Source organism: Pleurodeles waltl, chromosome 9, assembly GCF_031143425.1.
Source record: "Pleurodeles waltl isolate 20211129_DDA chromosome 9, aPleWal1.hap1.20221129, whole genome shotgun sequence".
NCBI lineage: Eukaryota > Metazoa > Chordata > Amphibia > Caudata > Salamandridae > Pleurodeles > Pleurodeles waltl.
In genome coordinates this window covers 501809548-501832228 of record NC_090448.1, presented here as the reverse complement: position 1 = coordinate 501832228, position 22681 = coordinate 501809548, and the positions used below count along the sequence as shown (strand labels likewise).

General features: G+C 48.4%; 1 protein-coding gene across 1 annotated transcript in view; it reads right to left on the bottom strand.

Annotated features, from left to right (window-relative positions):
• Positions 1-22681, bottom strand: part of ESR2 (estrogen receptor 2) — a 1043222-nt gene that overhangs the window by 967 nt on the left and 1019574 nt on the right. The gene's annotated exons all lie outside the window — the stretch shown is intronic.

Genomic DNA, 22681 nt, shown 5'->3' with positions numbered 1-22681 from the left:
GACTGAAGCAAGCATTATAATTTGTTAGGGGGCATAAAATCATTGCTTGTAATGCTAGTCTAATCTTGACCCCGTTTTTCACATTACTTCATACGATCTGTTTTACTTACATGTTTAGTTTTAAGTGCAGGTACTCTGTGTCGGAGTACCTGCTTGCTTCTGAGAAGTGCTGGTACTCTCCAATTGAAAGAATTACGGGGCATATTTATACTCTGTCTGCGGCGAATGTGCGTCAAAAGTTTTGACGCACATTCAGCGCAAACCTTGACCCATATTTATACTATGACGCCCGACCCCGCGGACGTAAAAAATCTCCTTCTGTGTCATATTTTGGATGCGGGAAACCGCCTTGTGTTAATGACATGCAGGGTAGAGGTTCCTGTCCAAAAATTAACTTTAAGGCCTGTGTGCCTTATTTATTCTCCTGCATCATTTTGACGCACAGGAGGGGGTGGGCCTTAAAAAATGGCACACAGCCTGATGTGTGCCATTTTTTAACACCTTGGTGAGGGCAGGCTTAAGGGACCGGTGGGATCACTTCAATGGTCTCTGATCATGGAAGCAGTACAGAGGTGCCCTTCCCTGCCCCCAGGGACACCCCCTGCCACCATAGCCCACCCCTGGAAGACACCCATGGATCGGGGGACCCATCCCAGGTAAGTACAGGTAAGTTGAGGTAAGTATAATTTTTTTATTTTTTTAAAGTGGCATGGGGGTCTAATTTGGGACCCCCTACATGCCACTGTGCCCAATGGCCATGTCCAGGGGACAGAAGAATGGCAATTGGGCAAGGGGGCATGACTCCTGTCTTTGCTAAGACAGGAGTCATTTCAATGGGGGATGTGTGTCAAAAAATGGCGCAAGTCCGGTTTGAGCCATGATTTTTTACTCAAAACTGATTTGCACCATTTTTTGATGCACAACCCCCATTTTTCCGTACACCGGCGCTGCCTGGTTTGAGTAATTTTTTTTTACTCTGACCAGCCCGCAGCGCCGGCTAACGTCAATCCTTAAATAAGGCTCCCGCCTGGCGCGTAGGAATGGCGTTAGCCAGCGGTAAATTTGTTGACGCAAACCAGAGCTGGCCGCTGGTTTGTGTCAAAAAGTATAAATATGGGCCTACTTTTTTTCTTGAGATGTGCCGGTACTCTCCCTCTCAAAATAAAAAAGTGCCGGTACTCAGTACCGGAGAGTACTGGCCAATTTAAAGCACTGGTTTCACTGAATACAAGTAGAGAAAGGCATAGTTTGTCTGTTAATGCGTGTAACCGGAAAACAGCCTAAACCATGACTCCAAAACAATGAGGTGCGTTGTCCACAAAAGCGGAAAAACGCGTTTTGTGAACAATGACTGTTTTATTCTGCCTTAACCATGCATGTCCTGAACAACAAACATGTGTGGTTAAGGCAGAGGAAAACAGACTCAGGACCAGGAGAGGACACGGTCAGGTAAGTGGGGCAGGAGTGGGGTTGGGGGCTTGTTTTGCGGCGGGGGAGGGGGTAGTGTTAGTTTTTAAGGGCAGGGGTGGGGAGTTGGGGTAGTTTTACTTTTTTAGTTGCCGGGGTGGGGGTAGTTTTAAGTGTTAGGGGCGGGGGATCGGGGTAAGTTTTGGGGGCGGCGTGGGGGGTTGCAGTAGTTTTAGGGGCAGGGGTGGGAGGTCTGGCTAATTTTCATTTTTTGGGGTTGGGGTGGGGGTTGGGGTACTTTTAGGTTTTAGGGACAGGTGTTGGGGGTCATGGTAGTTTTAGGTGCGGGTGGGGGGTTGGGGTAATTTTAGTTTTTAGGGGTGGGGGTTCGGGGTAGTTTAACTTTTACAGGTGGGGGTGGGGGGTTGAAGTAGTTTTAGGGGTGGGGGTGTGGGTTTGGGTTAATTTGAGTTTTTAGGGGCATGGTGGGGGGTTGGGGTAGTTTAAGGTGCAGCGGTCTGAGTAGTTTTAGGGGCAGGTGTAGTTTAAGTTTTAGGGGTGGGGTGTCGGGGTCAGGGTAATTTTAATTTTTAGCGGCGGCGTGGGGGGTCAGGGTAGTTTAAGTTTTAGAGGTGGGGGTTAGATAGTTTTAGTTTTTAGGGGTGGGGGTGGCAGTAGTTTTAGGGGCAGGGGTCAGGGAAAGTCTACTTTTTAAGGGTGGGGGCAGGGTAGTTTTCGTTTTTAGGGGCGGGTGGGGGGGTCAGGGTAGGATTGTTTTTAGGAGTCGGGATAGGATTGTTTTAGGGGTGGGGCAGGGGATCAGGCGGGTCGCATGCTGGAACCACACATGCCGTTCCACGCATGCCTTTACTAGGCATGCCTTTACAACCAAAAATCGTTGTTAAGGCATTCGCAGTAAAGACATTGGTGGTAATAACACAGTCGTTGTTCCAACCTCGTTGTTCAGGCAAGCGTGGTTCCAGCATGCATTGTTCTGGTGTATATTCCATGTAAACAGTACACGTGCTTGTATGCCCTTGCACAAGAAAGCCAGATCTAGGCCCTCATTACGACTTCGGCGGTCTTTTCCAAAGACCGCCTCAGCCGCCTCTGCCAACAGACCGCCAGTGCTGGCGGTCTGCTGACCGCCATATTTGGAGTTGGTGGAGGACTTCTGCCCATTTATGGGCGGTAGTCTGACTCCGTCGGTCTGGCCAATGGAGTTGGAGAGGGGTGTGCATCGCCAGCACTGCCACTGCAGCAAGACTCTGCCTGCTGTATTACAAGCCGTAATACGGCTTGGCAGAGTCTTGCTGGTGTGGTGGAGCTGGTGGTGCAAAACCGCCAGGACCCATCCCCTCCCGGACGACCAGCTTTCCGGAAAAGTTAAGGTGATCGTCCGAAAGAGTGGGGGTGGGGAGTGTTGTTTGCATGTGTGTGGTGTGTGTGTGTGTATGTGAGCAAGTGAGTGGGGGTGTCTGTGTGCAAGTGTGTGGATGAGAGGGGTGCGTACGTGTGAGTGCGGGTGTGTGTATGGATGTGTACGGTTGGGGAGATGTTTGGTGGTGCGTGTATGCGGTGCAGGGGGGTTTCTGTGTGTGTGTGTCTGCCTGCGTGAGTGCGAGTATGCGGAGGGGTGTAGTATGAGTGTGAGTATGTGGAGGAGGGTGTAGTTGGAGTGCAAGTATGCGGAGGGGGTTGTGAATACACATGTCTGCAAATTAATGCGAATGTGTGCGTGTGTGAGCGTGAATGGGGATATTCGTGTGCACGTTTGCATGGGTGTGCCTGAGTGCGTGAATGCGTGTTTCAGTGTGCGACCGCTACAGTGAGGCTGGCGGTCTGGTGACTGCCAGCCTCATACTGAGGACCCTAGTGTCTTTGCCAATGCTTGTTTTCTCCTTTATTGCTTTTATGTTTTGACTGTAAACATATCCTATGAGATTATAAGAAAGGCTCATTTTGGATTTGCCTTTTTATTTGAACTTAGCTTAGGAAAAAGAAACATTGGAGATGCTGGGAAATTGAACTTCAGATCTCATATGTGCATTACAAACACCTTACCACTGAGCCTCATTGCTGGGACACAACACCAATGGAAGGATAGAGGGGCGGGGGTTACGCAAATGTAAAGGCACAATTGTCTCCATTGAAACAAAGGAATGTAGAAAACTAAAAAGAAAAAAACTCAACAGGGGTTACGTCTATATACATATCTGACGCTGAAAAATGACCCATAATGTTCCAAAAAAGGCAGAGCTTGATCTTGACTTGCCTGCAAGGAATAAATAATCCTAAATCCACAAACGTAACGGAAAATGTGCAAAATACATTTTTAAGACCCACTGAGTTAAAGCCACATTGCCGTGATATGGATGAGTTGTAATGAGTAGTAAACAGAGAGGCAGGTGCATAATGAAATTGTTAAAGAAGGAGGAGAATGGAAGACAGGATGGCAGGGCGATGTTGGAAGAATTTGCATGTAAACGGTCAACCATCCTTCCTGAAACAACTGAATATAGAAAATTCCATTTAGCAAACCACTCAATAATACCTGCTTTTACACTCCTGTTTAACTGTGAAAAGTGTCACAGTTCAACAAAGGCAAAACATTTATCTGCCATGGTGGCTGTAAGAAATTAATAAAATACAAAGGCCCAGATTTATCAAACTTTCACAGAACTCAACAGAGCAAGACACTTGGGTCATATTTATGAGTAGTTTGGACCATGCTTGAACCACGCAACATGGAACATGCGTGGTGCAAATCACTTAGTCATATTTTTGAAACCACACAAAGCCACTTCGCATGCTGTTGAATGGCTTCCAAAGTAGGGAGTAAGGCAAGGCAACGCACACCGATGTGGAAGAGAGGCTTCCATGAGCATTGCAGTGGGTCTTTCCATGTAACTCCCATGGTTTGTGACACATTTCCAGATGTACCAAACCTGGTAAGCCTGGGAATGTGCCGAAAAGATACACTTCCCCAGGAGAAAGTAACAAGGAGAAATATTATTTATCCCCTATTTTTCCACCTTTTAAGAATGCTGAATTTTGAAGCACATGTAGAAAGAAGAAAAAGCCTCTCAGGAATGTTTTTGTGCAGGACGGTGTTCCTCCTGCACAAACACAATCCTGCATGCAAAGCAGGCACCCTTTCAGCATGGTGTAAGGGTTCCTGCATTGGTGCTAGGCTGCCAAAAGGGCATCAGAGCAGGGGAAAGGACAGGAATGCACCATAGTGGATAAATGTGGCACATTCCTGCCCTTTCCCAGTGATGCAGGGCAGTGCAGCAAGGTGACTTGCTGCGCTGTCCTGCACCACAAAACCCATAGATATGGGCCTTAGCTGCCATTCTCTGTGAAATGGCAGAAGTGCACGATATTTAACATGATATGGTGCATCCCTGTCTCCTCCATGAGCTGGCGCGTAATGTGCTGCCTGGTGCCAATGCAGGCATCTTTGCGCCATGGTGCAAGGGTGCCTGCGTTGTAGGTAGAAATGTTTTATGCAGGAAGGGAAACCTTCCTGCATAAAAACAGTCCTTAGAGGCCTCTTCTTCTTTCTACCGGTGCTGCAGAATGCAGCAGTCTTAGAAGGAGGAAAAATGGAGGAGAAGTAAACTTATTTCTCCTTGTTAGGCCTCCCCTGGGAAAGCTTAGCATTTTGACACATTCCCAGGTTTACCACTCATGATGAATCTGGGAATGCACCAACATTAATGGGTGGGTGTGTGGAAACACCCATTCTCCACCCATTGAACACCTGCCTGGGGCAGAGTAATATGAGGCAGTGACATGTGCTGCCCTGCATTACTCCGGATTTACCATGCACCCCAGGGCCACGCATGGTGACCTTGCGTTGCTTGGCAAATATGACTTTAGTGTTGCATTTCCCTTGCATTACCTTGCGTAATGCAAGGGCAATGGAACACTATGCTAAATCTGCTGCTGAATTTAGAAACATGATTAAAAAATCAAGAACTGATATTAGCAAATAACGAATTTAGGAAATCATATATGAAGTGCTCTATCCAAGTATTTGAGATACAACAACCTTGGTGCTTCACGGTAAAGACTGAATTTTTTGCTGTAGCCGAAGTCTCCTTTTATGTAGTGGTATTAGGCAGCACAGAAAACCAGCTCCCAGGTGGGAGGGTCTGTGATGAAATGTGCAGGTGTGCTAAGACGAACTCCTCAGTCTCTCAGAGCACACCCTATCTTGCGACTGACGGAGATGTAATGAGGCAAAATGTTGTGACTCACAATTCCTGATACTACAAACACTGAAAGGCTACCTTGTAGATTAGTCTAAAATGTGGATGATGCAAAAACAATGTTTGAGGGAGGTGACCCATTCCGCACTCTAATTATGCTTTTCTGTTGCTGAGTAAAATTGTGAAATGGCACTAAAAGCGAGCAATGGCTTTAGGAGGCTGACCCCAAGCCCATCTCTGCATATTAATATTTAAGATGATCTGATATCTAGAGTAATTATATGATACCTAAGGTTCAATAAGACAGATAACACTGTTGTGCCAGACCTAAATAAGAAGTGTTATGTCTCATTAATAAGATCATCTGGTAGAGTATGACACATATTACACAAGATTCTCTGAAAAAGTCAGTCAATCGTTTGTTACGATCACAATTTAAAATCTAAAACCTGCTGAAATTGTCTAGTTATGGTTAGCTATGCAACACCCCTTATACATTACTGACAACCTCTCAAATTGACATTACAGATTACCTTACAAATTACACAAATGAAGATATCACTTGACAACACATACAACATCACCAATGACTTAATTAGTCACACCATTGATGTGGCATCACACATGGCATGTTTTACCTCAAGAAGAAAGACTGCAGTCCAACTGAAAAGACTGAAATACAACTGAAAGGCAAAATAGAAATTCCATGTACAACAAAGGCTTTAGATCCACTAGCAACCAAACGGTGGCATCTCTTGGCTTACACAGGCAAGAATACTACAGTTCCACTGACAGCAAAGCAAGTCCTTTCAGAATCAACCAGGGCATTTGCCGTCACTAGGGGGCATATTTACTCGAAGGGTTCTGTTGCCCTTGCTCCATGAAAGGTAACACAGGGTGATGCAAAGCATAGAATGAGATTTACCAGACCACGCAACACCAACTTGCACGACCCTGCATGGCTTGGTAAATCTGGAATAACGCAAGTCAGTGTAAGTCACTTCCTTGTGTTAGTCTGCCCCAGGGAGGAGTTCCACGGGCGGAGTGTGGGTGGTCCCACACATCCACCCATGGATTTTGGCGCTTTTTCAGATTTACGATAAAAGGTAGACCTGGAAATGCGTCAAATGCTATGACTTCCCAGGTGAGGCATAACAAGGAGGAAGATCTTTATTTTTCCTTGTTTTTTTTTCTTTCCACAGCACACATAGAAAGAGGAAAAAACCTCAAATTATTGTTTTTGTGCAGGAAGGTGTCCCTTCCTACACAAAAACAAATATGGCTGCAACGCAGGCACCCTTGTACCATAGTGCAAGGCTGGCTGCATAGTGCTTTAGTATGCCTCCTAAAGGAGACAACAGGAATGCTCAATATATGTTAAATATGGTGCATATCTGAACTCTCCCTTTCAAGCAACGTGTCTTGGTGCTTTGCATACAAAAGTATAAATATGACCCCAGGGAAATTGCTGACTGTTAGAAATGAAGTCTCTGGTTGGCAGTCAGTTTGCACTCTGTCCAAGCAGGGACCCTCATTCTAGTCAGGGTAAGGGAGATATACAGCTCAGGTAACCCCTGCTCACCCCTTTGATAGCTTGGCACAAGCAGTCAGGCCTATCTCAGGGGCAATGTGTAAAGTTTTTGTACCAACACACACAGTAACAAAGTGAAAACACAACAAAAGCACTCAACACCACTTTAGGAAAAAAGCCAATATTTATTTGAGTAAAACAAGATCAAAATGACAAAAATCCAACATATACAAGTGATTTGGTGTTATCACCGCATCGTGATGTAGTCTTTTCCAACAATCTGACACCACTGGTGCCAGTCACAGAGTCACACGGACCCCCAGGTAGAGTACCTTTTGAAAAGTGAGGCAACAAGCCAGTGCACGGAGTCAGAGAAGTAAGGCGTCGCTGGATCCAGGGCAGTGCTGGCTCCAGTGCTGCACAGCAGTGGAACGGAGGTGTAAACGTGTGAAGCATCAGGTCCTTGCTTCATGGGAAATGAGGTGGCGTCAGTGCGAAGGGTTAGGTCCTAAAGCTACGGCAGGGTCGACGTCCAGCGGGTCAAGATGCGGTAGGGTGACCTCACGGTGTCGCAGTCATGCCACTGGTCTGCAGGCAGTGCGGCGGAGTCGGGTGTCATGGACGTCGTGGCACAGCACTCGGTACTCACAAAGTCACAGGACGTTAGCGGGGCTGCGGCGGCATCAGTCCTGCGATATCAGTCAGGTTCATTAAGCTCCAGTGGGGAACACAGCTTTGGTTGCAGGCAGCATTGTGGGGTCAGGCAGCAGCATTTAATCCGGGCATTGTCCAGTGTCGGTGCACTTGGTGTTTCTTGGTTTTCAACCAGCTTTCACTCCCTCTGGCCCAGAAACTGGACTAGGCACCACCCGGTGAGTTAGGGTCCACAGCAAGTGAACCCAAAGGCTGGTAGGTGCTGCCTCTGGAACTTCTTAACAGGAGGCAAGCTCAGTCCAAGCCACTGGAGAAACTTCACAAGCAGGATGCACAGTAAAGTCCAGTCTTAGTCCTCTCTAAGGCAGAAGCAGCAACTGTAGGCCAATCCAGCAAAGCACACATAGCAGAGGGGCAGTACTCCTTCTCCAGCTCTTCAGCACTTCTCCTTTCCAGCAGTTCCTCTTGATTCAGAAGTGTTCTAAAAGTCTGGAGTTTTGGGTCCACTACTTATACTCATTTCTGACTTTGAAGTAAGCAAACATCAAAGGAAAGTCTCTGTTGATGACAATATCCTGCCCTGCCCAGGCCAGGCCCTCAACACAATTTAGGGGGTCAGAGACTGCATTCTGTTAAGACATGCACAGCCCTTTCAGGTGAAGGTGTCAGCTCCTCCCTCCCCATTTTGGCCCAGGAGACTCATCAGGATATGCAGGACACTCCCCAGCTCCCTATGTGTTACTGCTTAGAGGGAATTCACAAACAACTCAAATGTCAGACTCACCCAGATGTGGATTCCACAGGCAGCCAGAGGCACAAAATGGTTAAGCAAGAAAAAGCCCACTTTGTAAAAGTGGCATTTTCAAAAAAACAATCTAAAAACCAAGGCCCTGATTTATACTTTTTGGTGCAAAACTGCACTAACGCAGTTTTGCACCAAAACGTTTAGCACCAGCTTGCACCATTTCTGAGCACCATCTGTACACCATATTTATGGAATGTTGCAAGCCGGTGCGAAGGGTAGGCTAGTGTAAATAAAAAAAATAGGTTAGCCGGGTGGGGCTGGCAGGAGTGGAAGAAGGGGATTTTGCACCAAAAAATAATGTTAGGCAGGTTAGAGTAAAAAAAAATTACTCTAACCAGACTAGCGTCATTTTCTGACGCAAAACCATCCATACCCCATGACTCCATGTCTTAGAAAAGACAAGAGTCATGCCCACTACCCCAATGGCCAGAACAGGGGACCAGGGTCCCTTGGGCATGGCCATTGCACTCAGTGTCATGTATGGAGGCCCATTTCAGGGCCACCAATGGCACTTAAAAAAAATACTTACCTGTACTTACCTATATCACCTGGGATGGGGTCCCACATTCTCCGCTGTCCCTCTGGTGTGGGTGGGGGTGTCACTGGGGCCTGGGGAGGGCACTTGTGGGCCTGTTTCCATGGTGTTCCACCATGGAAATAGGCCCACAGGTCCCCTAACGCCTGCCCTGACTCAGGCATTAAAGCACAGGGCGATAAATATGGCGTAAGGCCATAGAGTCCTTTTTTTGCACAGGAACACCTACTTTGCATCTCATTGATGCAAAATAGGTTTCCATGTCTAAAAATGACTTTAACTCCATAAATTTGGTGCTAGACGGGTCTAGCGACAAAGTATAAATATGAGGTTAGTTTAGCACCGATTTTGTATAAAAGAAATTATGCAAATTCGGCACAAAACAATTATAAAATTGCCCCCAAGTCAAAAGCAAAACAAAAGATGTATTTTTAAATTGTGAGTTCAGAGACAGCAAACTCCATATTTCTATCTGCTCCCAATGGGAAATTGCACTTAAGAGGGATTTAAATGCAATCCCCATGTTAACCAATAGGAAGGACAGGCCTTACAATAGTGAAAACTGAATTTGGCAGGATTTCACTATCAGGACGTGTAAAACACAACATTACATGTCCTACCTTTTAAATACACTGCACCATGCCCAGGGTCTACCTAGGGCCTATCTTAGGGGTGCCTTCCATGTACAAAAAGGGAAGGTTTGGCCCTGGCAAGCAGGTATACTTGTCAGGTTGAAATGGCAGTGCAGCAAGTCTGCCCACACAGACACTGCAGTGGCAGGTCTGAGACATGTTTACAGGACTACTAATGTAGGTGGCACAATCAGTGCTGCAGGCCCACTAGTAGCATTTGATTTACAGGCCCTAGGCACCTCTAGTGCACTGTACTAGGGACTTGTTAGTAAATCAAATAGGCTAATCATGAAAAAGCCAATTACAAATACAGTTAACACAGAGAGCACCTGCACTTTAGCACTGGTCAGAAGTGGTAACGTCTCAGAGTTCAAAACCCAGCAAAAACGAAGTACAGCACACAGTCAAAATTACAGGAAGCAGAGGCAAAAAGGTAGGGGAAACCACGCCAAGGATTACAGGTCTAACACTGACCATTTTAAGGACTCTGAAGTTGGGAGAGATGATAGGTTTCAGTGCAATCAGATGTGGGGCCACATTTACCAAGATTGCTGCAGTCTAACACAGTGTGAAAATGAGATGTGTTGCAAAACCTTTCACGTTTAGCCTATTGTCATATTTACTTAGTGAAGCAATGGTGAAGTTGCCCTTATGCACACAAAGAACACCTTGCTATGCAAAGTATATGCCACACAAATACTAAATAGCTTGGGAAGATGGTGTCAAAAGCAACAAACCCAGAAAAATGCTGGTAAGTGGATTCAGCATTCGAAAACACAATCATGTTATTGCTTCTTAATTTTTTGGGAAAAATTGTATATCCCTTAACAGTGGTCCAAACTGCTTTTATGCGCGGGTCAAATTAGTATGATCACCTATACTGAAGTGCTCTACATTCTTCATATACGTTAGGCGATTATAAACCGGAACTTCCTATTAATAATTTTATTCATACATATCTGAAGACATAGCAGCATATTTACAAAAGAGTGGCGCAGTGCAGTAAGCAAAGTTGCTGCACTGCGTTTCATCACCTGGCGGGAGAAAAACTGCTCGATATCTTGAAAGAAATAGCAGAGTTGCGCTCTTTCCATACACTGGCACACTTGTGACATCCTAGTGTGGATACAAGCACCCTAGCTCCATAGTGCAAGGACGCCTGTGTTATGCTCAGGGTAGTTTTTGTGCTGGAGGAGGTATCTGCGGGCTTAAAAATATACTTGGAGGCTTTTTCCCCTTTGTATGTGTGCTGCAGAATGGAGCATATGTGCAGAGCAAGTAAAAAGGAGAAATAAAGATATTTTTCTTTGTTACACCACCCTCAGGCAAGCACATCTTTGTTTCTCAAAACAATTTCTGTAACTCTTTGAAAATATGGGTTTGCATCAAAATCAATCAGTGAATGCACAGGAACGCCCATGCACCATTTTTTTAATATCCCCCTGATGCAAAGTAGGACAGGCAGTGCAATGCGCTTTCTTGTGGTATTTGTTTTAAACAAAGTAGCACAAATCAAAATTTGTGTTGTTGCTTTGTAAATACCAAAATAGATTTTGTGTGGGGTCTGCATAAAAAAAGTGACACAAACCTGACACAATCTTTGTAAATCTGGGTCTTCGTAAGTATCTTGAGATGCAAAGACAAATTGTGCATCATCCATTTTAAAATAAATTATATAGTTGTTTGACTTTAATCCTAGGATTAACGTTTCAAGATATATGCCTCATAAGGCAGTGGACCGACAGCACGTTTTTGCGCCGTTTGCGCCGAATTTGCGTCATTTTTTTCGACGCAAATTTGGCGCAAAACTAACGCCATATTTATACTTTGGCGTTAGACGCGTCTAGCGCCAAAGTATGGGCAAATAGCGTCATTTTTTTGCGTGAACGCCTTCCTTGCGTTAATGAGATGCAAGGAAGGCGTTCCCGTCTAAAAAAATGACGGCGACGCAAATGCGTCGTATTTATACTCCCGGGCAAAAATCACGCCCGGGAGTGGTCGGGTCAAAAAACCCTGCATTTGCGCCACTTTTTAACGCCTGGGTCAGGGTAGGCGTTAAGGGGCCTGTGGGCTCAAAATGAGCCCACAGGTGCCCTCCCCTGCCCCCAGGGACCCCCCCTGCCACCCTTGCTCACCCCAGGAGGACACCCAAGGATGGAGGGACCCACCCCAGGGACATTCAGGTAAGTTCAGGTAAGTATAATTTTTTTTTTTTTTATATATTTTTTTTGGCATAGGGGGGCCTGATTTGTGCCCCCCTACATGCCACAATGCCCAATGACCATGCCCAGGGGACAGAAGTCCCCTGGGCATGGCCATTGGGCAAGGGGGCATGACTCCTGTCTTTACTAAGACAGGAGTCATGTAAATGGCGTCTGGGCGTCGTTTAAAATGGCGCAAATCGGGTTAAGACGATTTTTTTGCGTCAACCTGACTTGCGCCATTTTTAAGACGCCCTAACGCCATTTTTCCCTACGCTGCCTGGTGTATGTGTTTTTTTTCCACGCACACCAGGCAGCGCCGGTCTGCTTGCGCCGGCTAACGCCATTCAATAAATACGGCGCCCGCATGGCGCTTCAGAATGGCGTTAGCCGGCGCAGAATTTTTTGACGCTAAACTGCGTTAGCGCAGTTTAGCGTCAAAAAGTATAAATACGGGCCCTATTGCCTTCAACATACCAGTGACTTTCAATTAAAATCCACTTTTTGGGCCAAAGTTTTGTGAATCCACGTAGCTCCCCTTGAACAATCTGTACGCATCTATCCGATCAAACTCAGATTAGAATATGTTATAAAGTTTGCTGTAGATTCTTAATGAAGGCAAGATTATAAATAATCAAATAAATGCATTGTCGGTGGCTGTATTCAATGCCGACATTTGCCTGCACCAACTGTCATTGGGTACAAAACATAGCTGAAGGACAACGGCTGTGTGTAATATAATGTGATTCTGGTCCACGGCTAGTGTTAGAATAATAAGTTAAAGGAACGGTTGGAATAGAAAAATGAGCATTTTGCCTTGCAATTGAAAACTCGGATTCACTGACCTGCAGCCAAATATAGCCTTTTTTTTTTTAAATGACACTTTCCCGTCCTCTCCGTTTGTCCCCATCTTTCCAGGGCTGCGTGTGCCCACTACTCCCAAATTCTACCTCTTGTTCTTTTGTTCTTCTAGACCTATCCGAATAATGGATTTAACTTTGAAACCCAATTTAAGACTTAAACTGCTAGAAATGCTCCTTTTGTGGATATTTTGAAACTGCTAGACGAATTTCCACCGAACTACAAAAAGCAATCAGTGTGCATTGTCCTCTTGTAGGTTTGGTGTGATTTCATCATGTGGTTTCTGGGCTATTCTGGAAGTAGTGAACATTTTGGGTTCGAGTCAGTGCATTCATTGTTTAATTAGTAAAAAACAATTTTAAAAAGGAAATGCCAGGGCTTACAGTTTTTCTTAGGAGGTGAGCGCCTGCTCAATCTGTAGCTCATGCTTGAGATATCAACAGCCCTACAAGTTGTGTGGTTTCTAATTGTGTGAATTATTAAGTGTGGTTGTGGTTAATACTATAGTGCTTCGGAAGTGCACATTTGTGCTGTTCATTTCATACCATTCGTCACTGTGTCAGCGATTGACGAAGAAACACAATAAGAGGTGAGAGGTATAGCAGTTGCTCGGGGTTTGTTAACTGCTGTTCGGCGTTTAGCCGGCAAGTCGCATGTAACAACCTGGCAGAATGATTCAGCATTTTATCCTCCGATGTTAAAATTAATAGTTTTGAGTTATTTTGTTATAACAATCACAGTGAAGCACCAAAGGACAATTTAGTTTGGAGAGTGGGTAGGTCTGCCAAGGGTCACACCTTGCATGTGATACTAGTGCAAACTGGAATTCTCCCTGCAGTGTAGTGGTTAAGTTACACACATTTATCAGGTTTTTATAACTGATCTCCCTTGGTGGGATATGCGTCAGCAGTGTGGATTTGCCAGTGAGAAATGTGTCTCAGCTGCCCTTTCTGACTTTGTGTCTCGCTCTTATTTTCCATATAAATTAAAAGTTTCTGTATTTAGGGCTATCCAATATATAAATGGTTACAAGTCTGTTTTTAAATCTGATTCAAACATTGGTCTTTGCACAGAGATGGTTCAAAGCATGGGAAAAGTGGACAATTGCCTAGGGCCACCACCTTCCAAGTGGACCCCTGAGAAAAATTATTTTCCCTGTATTTGAAAGATGTCTTCTATATTTCTAATCCTCTCTACCCAACTCTACCTCTCGCTCTGTCTCTCTGGTGACACTCTATTTTTCACTTTGGCTAATATATGTAAATAATTCAGATTATGGGGCCGATTACAAGTTTGGCAGTCCCAACGCAAGACTGCCAAAATTGTTGGGCAGAAGCCACTGCCATGGCGGTGGCATCCCCGCCACCCTATGTCAAGATTTCCACCAGTCTGACCTGGCTGACTGGCAGAAACCTTGAAATAGTGTTCCCGCCGGTGAGACTGGCAGGAACAGTGGTACGAGATCCGTCACTATACATCTACACACACAAGTCCGCCAGCCCAAAGGTCAGTGATAAACTGGGGGTAGCAAAACCCACACCGTTATGCCAACAGAAATACGCCCACAGCATTATGACCCACGAATCACTGCAGTGGACATTCAACTGCGGTAAACCATTGGCGGAACATACCGATGCGCTCAAAATACACACAACCTAACAAAACAACACTACATTGGACAATTCAAACTACACACACCTGACACACATACACACCACACCCACACACCCACACCAATATAAAACAAACACATACAACCCATAACAGCTCAAAAAAATTGACAACAGAGAGAGAAAGAGACACCAAGAGCACCCACAGAACCAGAGCCACAGAACACCATCACCCATACAATACACAAAATGGTGTGGGGTGTAACTGGAAGGAACTGGACTATTAGGCCCTGTTCAGGAGGCGCTAGTTGGGTGTGTATTTTCCAGGTAGGAATGGGTGTAAGAAGTGGCTGTGTCTTTTGAGGGAGTTCCCTTTTACGGACTAGGTGGTCTCACACTCATTATAGTCCACAGTGCACCACCAATGTATGGATATCACTCACAGCCCTGCATGGACAGCCATCACTAAAGCATGCACATTAGAGAGAATCACCTAGCCCACAAAATCACTTCTCACACAAGGCAAAGTTGACAGGGCAATCACAACCATACAGGGCAACACACCCATGCACAAGATGTCACACGCAGAAACAATAATACTGCATGTACATCCCCACAGGTCCCCCACACAACGTCACTGGAGTGGAGGTGCCAGCAACATCCAGTACCCCCACAGAAGAGGCCCACAATGATGACAGCAGCTCTGGACACCTGGATCTGGATGACCAACCTGGCCCATCAGGGATCTCCGGACAGTCGGTTACCAAGGCACAGTCCCATACCACCACAGAGCCTCCCCCTCAGGAAATACCAGCATAGCACCCACCCAATGGACCCATACCTCTGTCCATAGGACACATCAATCAGCAGTGTGTCCACTACTACAGGGACCCCAGGAAACCCCACAAACACAGGACAATCAGGGACCTGGGGTCAGTGGCAGTGGGCACATGGCTCAGGGGACAGAGGCACAGGACAACAGGGAAGCTGGGAGGACTGCTGTGCGACAGGGGGAGAACAGGCCCAGGGACCCGACTCTCCAGGAGGCACTCACCAACATTCTGGGAGCATACCACCATTCCCAGGAGACGATGGGCCAGATACTGGACAAGTTGCAGGAGACCCTGCGGATGCAGGAGGGACGGTACCTGGGGATCAGGGAGGACATCCACACCACCCTGGTCACCATTGCAGGGGTGCTGGCAGACATGGCCAACACCATGAGGGAGGCAGTGGCACACCACCAGGCCCCTGACACTAGCCACACCGATAAAAAGCCCTCCATCTCCACTGCCACTAGTGGACAGGAGGCCCTGCCACGGGAACAACAGGCCACCAGACCTCTCCCCCTGTAGAAGGAGAAACACCCCGCAAACTGTCCCTGCGATCCAGGCAGAAGCCAGAGAAGATTGCCAAGATCCCCGCCAGGAAATAAGACTCTCCTGATTGTCACCCTTGTGTCCTACTCTGCCACCCTGTCCACCTTGAACTGCCATTGCTCCCTTTCCTATTCTTTCTTGAACAATGCACCTGTGATACAAATAGACTTGACTCTATCCTGGACATTCCTCCACCATCAACCCAGCCCATTCCACTACCCCCTCTACTTCTTAGCACTTAAATAAACACCATTGAACAAAAAAAACAATTATGGAGTCTGTCAAATGATTGAACAAAGTGTTTGTTTAACAAGCTTTTAACACTGAAATAGAACTGTACAGGAATAAATACATAGGAATGGCCTGTAGTAGACTACACCAGGAGCCAGAGTGGGGCACAGATATCTGAGAATAGAGATGCCAAAGGATACAGTAAGTGGCCATAGAATTGGGAGAATCTGCCTGCCATGTACAATGTCAAACACAAAACTGTCAATGCAAAGTGAAGTTACAGTGTCTTACCTGTGTGTCACTGGAAGTACTGTCGTATAATAGCTGTTCTGTTGTCCTCATCCTCATCCTCTGCCTCCTCTTCTTCACTGTCCACAGGGCCACTGCTGCCACACGGCCATCACAAGCCTCCTCCTCCTGCAGAAAAGGCACCTGGCGTCTCAAGGCAAGGTTATGCAACATGCAACAATTATCTTGCAGACCTTCTTGGGTGAGTAGCACTGGGATCCACCAGTTAGATGGAGGCAACAAAACCTGGCCTTTAGGAGGTCAAATGCCCTTTCTATGATTCTTCTTCTTCGCCCATGTGCCTCATTGTAACGTTCCTCTGCTCTTGTCCTGGAATTCCTCACAGGGGTCAGTAGGCATGACAGGTTGGGGTAACCTGAGTCACCTGCAAATATCGAGGGATACCTGTTAGCCAAACACTAACCCTTATGGCCAACACCATACCCATACACCAACATACACTGGGTGGGAACCAGGGCTCACCTATTAGCCATACCCGGTGCCTCTGGAGTTGACCCATCACATATGGGATGCTACTATTCCTCAGGACATAAGCATCATGCACCGACCCAGGATACTTTGCATTGACATGGGAGATGTACTGGTTCGCCAGGCACACTATCTGCACATTCATGGAGTGAAAGCTCTTTCGATTTCTGAACACCTGCTCATTTCTCCGGAGGGGGGGATAAATGCTATATATGGACCATCAATAGCCCCAATAATGTTGGGGATATGTCCCATTGCATAGAAGTCAGCTTTCACTGTGGCCAAATCCTCCACCTGGGAGAAAACAATGCAGCTGCGCATGTGTTTAATCAGGGCAGACAACACTCTGTTTAGCACTATTGAGAACATTGGCTGGGGCATTCCTGCTGCCAAGCCCACTGTCACTTGGAAGGAGCCAGTTGCCAAGAAATGGAGCACAGATAGGACTTGCACAAGAGGGGTGGATCAAAGTGGGGTGACGGATAGCAGATATCAGGTCAAACTCCAATTGGGCACACAGCTCTGTGATTGTGGCCCTGTCCAGTCTATACGTGAGGTTAATGTGCCTGTCCTCCATTGTTGCCAAGTATACCAGGGGTCTGTACACAGGGGATGTCTCCATCTCCTATTCCTAAGCAGCAGTTGTAATCTAGGGGGCAAAATGGTGAGCAACTGGTCAGTATTCCACGTTTCCAAACACAACACTGCATTGCATGACTGTAACAGTATGCTGTTGGATAGGCCCAAATGGTGCCTAGGTGTACTGTGACGCAGTTAGGTGCCATAGCCTGCCCCCCCTGAAATGCCGTCCACCTGTCCTGTGTGGATGGACATGTGGAAATTAGGTAATGCCGCTGATGTTGTGTGCCGTTGCAGAAGGTGGTTTGAGTACCGCCGTGCAACTCCTCATTGGTTGTCACTGGGCCCTATGGGTTACAGTGGCCAATGGTGATGTACGCCAGTGGTGACGATATGCACTGCCGTGGAGGTCACTGCCATTTCCTATCTGGTCACTCACTTGCTACCTGACCTTCAACAGGAGAGGACCTACACTGCAAGTGCTGCTGTGACCAGTGTCTGGAACCGACCATGGCTCGTGTCACTGGGGAAAGGGCCCCTGCCTTCACCGCTGCGGAGTTGGAGAGACTGGTGGATGGGGTCCTATCCCAGTACCGAATGCTGTATGGGCCTCCAGGCCAACAGGTGAGTACACTGTGAGCACGATGCATTGAATGCATAGAGTGCTGTGTGTGAGGGCCTCGTGTAGGGGGGTTGGTGGAAGGGTTCTGGGCAGTGTGATGCATGTATAGTGGGCACTGTCGGTGTTTAAGGGGATGTGAGGGCTATGGTGGGCCATGAGTGTAACAGGCCGGATGGTTTGACTGATACCTTTTTCTATGTTTCATTTTCTGCAGGTCAGCGCCCATCAGAAAAGGGCACCATCACCATGGACGAGCAGTCCCTGGGGGTCTACGGCAGGCAGAGCACCCACTGTCGCAGACGCTGGGCAAGGGATATGACGGAGGCCCAGCTGGGGATGGCCTCCCTACGAGGAAGGGGTGCCCGTCGAACCCTGACCCCCCAGATTGCCCGCATATTGGTGGTGGTCTATCCGGAGCTGGATGGGCACTTGAGGGCATCACAGCAGCCACAAGGGGGTGAGTACAGTTTCCCAATATACTACTTGCAGGTGGTGGGGTGGTCTCCAGGTGTGAGATGTGGGCCTCTGGATGCCTCTAGGCCAGGCCGGACATTTCAGGGTAGGTCCCATGTTGGGCAGGGGCTGATGAACACCACATCCTACTAAGCTAGTAGGCATCCACTACTGGGGAGGGGTCTGTGGGTGCCAGGTATGCTGCTGTTGGTGTTAGGTATTCCTGTCCATGGCCTGGTGACTAGCATCGTGACTGGTAGTGCTTTGCCAAGTGCGTAGGGCTGTTCCCTGTGTGTGTGTCGTGTACACCAACGGTGGTGTTGTTGCCGCCATTGACAAATTGTATCCTTTGTCTCTTCTTTCCCCTTTTTGTTTTGTCACCCTGTCCTTATGTGCATTAGCATCATCTGGCGGAGGAGCAGGGGCACCGGCGACGGAGAAGTGTGGAGAAGTGTGGCACAATGGTTAGACCCTGATGCAGAGATCTGGCCCAGGACCAGGGTTCAATTCCCACCTTGGTGGGTCTTCGGCTGAATTCCCTTGGACCAGATAATTCTCACCTCAGTGCCTAATCTAATTAATGGGTCCCACTATGTAACTCTGGGCAATAGCTTGCTTAATCTCCACAACAGCCCTCACAGCGCTTGGATGCCTGGCTTCACCCTGGGGCTGTCCAGGAGTGGGCGCCTCACAGGGTAAAGCCAGGAGGGGTTCCACAGCGGTATGCGTACAGCACCTTGAGACCCTAACGGGTGAGTAGTGTGCTATACAAGTGCGAAGTTTACAGGAAGCTGCATCCCACAGGGCCCATGAGGCCGAATCCACCGACAGTGAGGGCCCCAGTGGGACGGAGGACGAGGGGAGCACCACGGCGGAGAAAGGAGGGGTCAGTTCGGACAGTGATACCTCCTCCGATGGAAGCTCCCTGGTGGTGGTGGACACCTCTGTGACCACCCCCACTACAGCCGCTACCCCCGTACCAGCACCGCCCTCTCAGTTGCCACTCAGCGTGTTTCCTGTGCCCGCTCACCCAGGAGGGTGGGCATCTCCTTCGCCCCAGGCACCTCAGGCCCTGGCCCAGCAGCCCTGCTGCCCTGAGTAAGGAGGCTATTGACCTCCTGCAATCCATCTCTGTTGGGCAGTCAACCATTGTGAATGCCATCCAAGGGCTGACAGCCCATTTGCATCAAAAAAATGCATTACTGGAGGGCATTCACTCTGGCATGGGGGCCCTCTTTAGATCAATCCAGGTTCTGGTCTCCTCCCTGATGGCAGCCATTGTCCCTGTTTCTAGCCTCCCCCCTCCAACTTCCTCTACCCAGTCCCATTCCCCTCAACCCCAACCTATTCCAAGCACACATTCAGACCAGCATGTACCGAAGACAACACACAGGAGTGGCTCAGGCAAACACAAGCACCACACATCATCCCACAGGCACAAATACCATCCAGATGCAGACATACCAACATCCACTGCCTCCACTGTGTCCCCCTCCTCCTTCTCCTCGTCCCCCACCACCCTCCCAGTAGCGTCTCCACTCATACCTGCAAGGACTACATCCTCATACACTAACTCCATCACCCTCACGACTATCACTACACACACCTCACTGGCAGTCACCACCCCCATATCCATGCACACGTCCCCTATGACCTCTCCCACTGTGTCTGTGCCCCCTCCTCCCAAAGTACACAAACGCAAGCACTCAGACACCCACTAGCCGTCCACTTCACAACAGGATCCAGCCCATGCACCTGCTCCCAAACTCAGCAGACACACACCTCCTACAACCACTCCCTCTTCCTCTACTCCCAAACCTTCACCCTCTTCCCGCCCCAATGTCCCTAAGAAGCTTTACCTTTCCACCGTTGACCTCTTCCCTACCTCTCCCACTCCCCCTCTTCATGGCGTGCCAGGGTGGTCAGAACCCAAGCGAGCACCTCAGCCACCCTGTCCACGGCAACAGTAGGGTCGACAGCTACTGCAGGTGGGAGAGGCTCCAGGGAACCAGCCATCAGCAGTGAAAGTGTGCTTGCACCAGTTGCCAAAGGGAAGGGCGAGGAGGCACCACCAGCTGCCAAGGGGAAGGGCAAGGAGGCACCACCAGCTGTGAAAGGGAAGGGCAAGGGGCCTGCAGGCAGGAAGGACAGGAGGCCTGGTGCTGGGACTGATTCTGTGCCCCCACCACCAACCATGGCGGTTCAGCTTTCCCAGGCTACAGGGGAAGGGTTGGAGCCTCCCCCCACCACTGCCTGCAGGGCCACCAGCAGCAGCAGCCCCAGTGGGCAGCCGTCCGAGGCTGCAGGGGAAGGGCTGGAGCCTCCCCCCACCACTGTCTGCACCGCCACTAGCACTGCCACCAGCACCAGCAGCCCCAGCAGGCAGCCGTCCGAGGCTACAGGGGAAGGGCTGGAGCCTCCCCCCACCACTGCCTGCACCGCCACCAGCACCAGCACCGCCACCAGCAGCAGCAGCCCCAGTGGGCAGCTGTCTGAGGCTGCTGGGGAAGGGCTGGAGCCTCCCCCCACCACTGCCTGCACTGCCCCATCACCACTGCTAGCAGCAGCAGCCCCAGTGGGCAGCCATCCGAGGCTGCCGGGGAAGGGCTGGTGCCTCCCCCAACCACTGGCATCCCCGACACCAGCACTGCCACTACTGAGCAGCTGTCACCACCGTCTGGGACCCTGAAAATCCTGTAGGTGTGACACCCAGGTGAGAGACTGTGACCTTGCACTCCCCAACTGCTGCATCACAGGGCACAAGGCCCCCTCCAGAACCAGTGGAAGAAGCCATCCACTCACCCCCTCCTTGCCAGGATGAAGCACACTGGGCACAAGCCCCACTCCGGAGCCAGTGGAGTAGCCATCCACTAGAGAGACTGTGGCCTTGCACTCCCCAGGACCAAGCAGTGAGCAAAGCACCCACTTGAGAGACTGTGGCCTTGCACTTCCCAGGACCAAACAGTGGGCAAAGCACCCACTTGAGAGACTGTGGCCTTGCACTCCCCAGGACATCGCACAGGGCACGCCGCCCCCTCCAGGACCAGTGGTGTTGTACCATCTTCCGGCTGAGGTGCCCCCCCCATTCCCTGTCCCCCTGAGGTGCCTGTGTATTTTCGACCTGATGCCCCTGCAGTGTTCTCTCCATGTTGTTGCAGGAGTGAGGTGGGGCATTGGCCTATGTGATGGGGCCCTGTGGCCCACGTACATTGAGGACTGGGCAGTGTCCCTCGATTTGTATATATGTATATACTGTTTTGATATAGAAGCACGTATTTCTACTAATGCATCTTATTACACTCACTTTAATCAATTCCTTTTGTCCTTGCATTATTCCTGAGGGTTACGGGGTAGATATGTAATGTTATTGCATCTGTTTGTGTGTGTAGTGTTAAGGGTGTTGCATCTGTGTGTCACTCTCTTTTTCCTCCCCCCTCCTTTGTGTGCTAGGCATCAGTACTCACCGTGGTTGTCTTTGCCGGCGTTGATGTTTATAATGCATGAAGAGGTATACAAGCATGGAAGAAGATGTGCAACTCGGGCTCCATGACGGCATGGTTCTTCCTTGAGTCTCCAGAGGTGAGTCCTTTGCCTTCTGTGTACTGTTTCCCCCGTGCTTTAGATGTCATTGGTACCGCCCCGGAAAAGGTGGTGGATAGGCTTGTCTTTATACAGTGGGCGGAACATTGTCTTCCGCCTGGCTGTTGGCGGTTACCGCCGTGGTGTTTGTTGCTACCGCCGTGGAGATCAGTGTGTTAAAGTGGCTGTCTGTGTGGGCGGTTTCCGTCGTGGTCGTAATTCCATTTATTTACTGCCGGCCTGTATTACCGCTGCTTTATCACTGACCGCCAGGGTTGTAATGAGGGCCAAAGTGTCCGACGCCCAAGAAGGCATATCAGTGCTCAGCATGAGCAAATACCGGCAAAAATTAAGCACTGCACATGATACCTATAGATTGATATAATCTTTGCTTTAAAAAGAAAAAATTGGGCATGTTGTCCATGGACCATTTTGTGAATGTTGTCCTAGTTTAATTAGTATAGGAGGAAGGTGACAGTGTGACAATATTTTAATTTACCTCTGAACAATATAACTATGTATAAATAGGGCCACCCTTTATTTTACATGGTAATCGTGTGGACTAGAAAGACAAAACAATGCTCACTCAAGATTGATTGATTGTATAA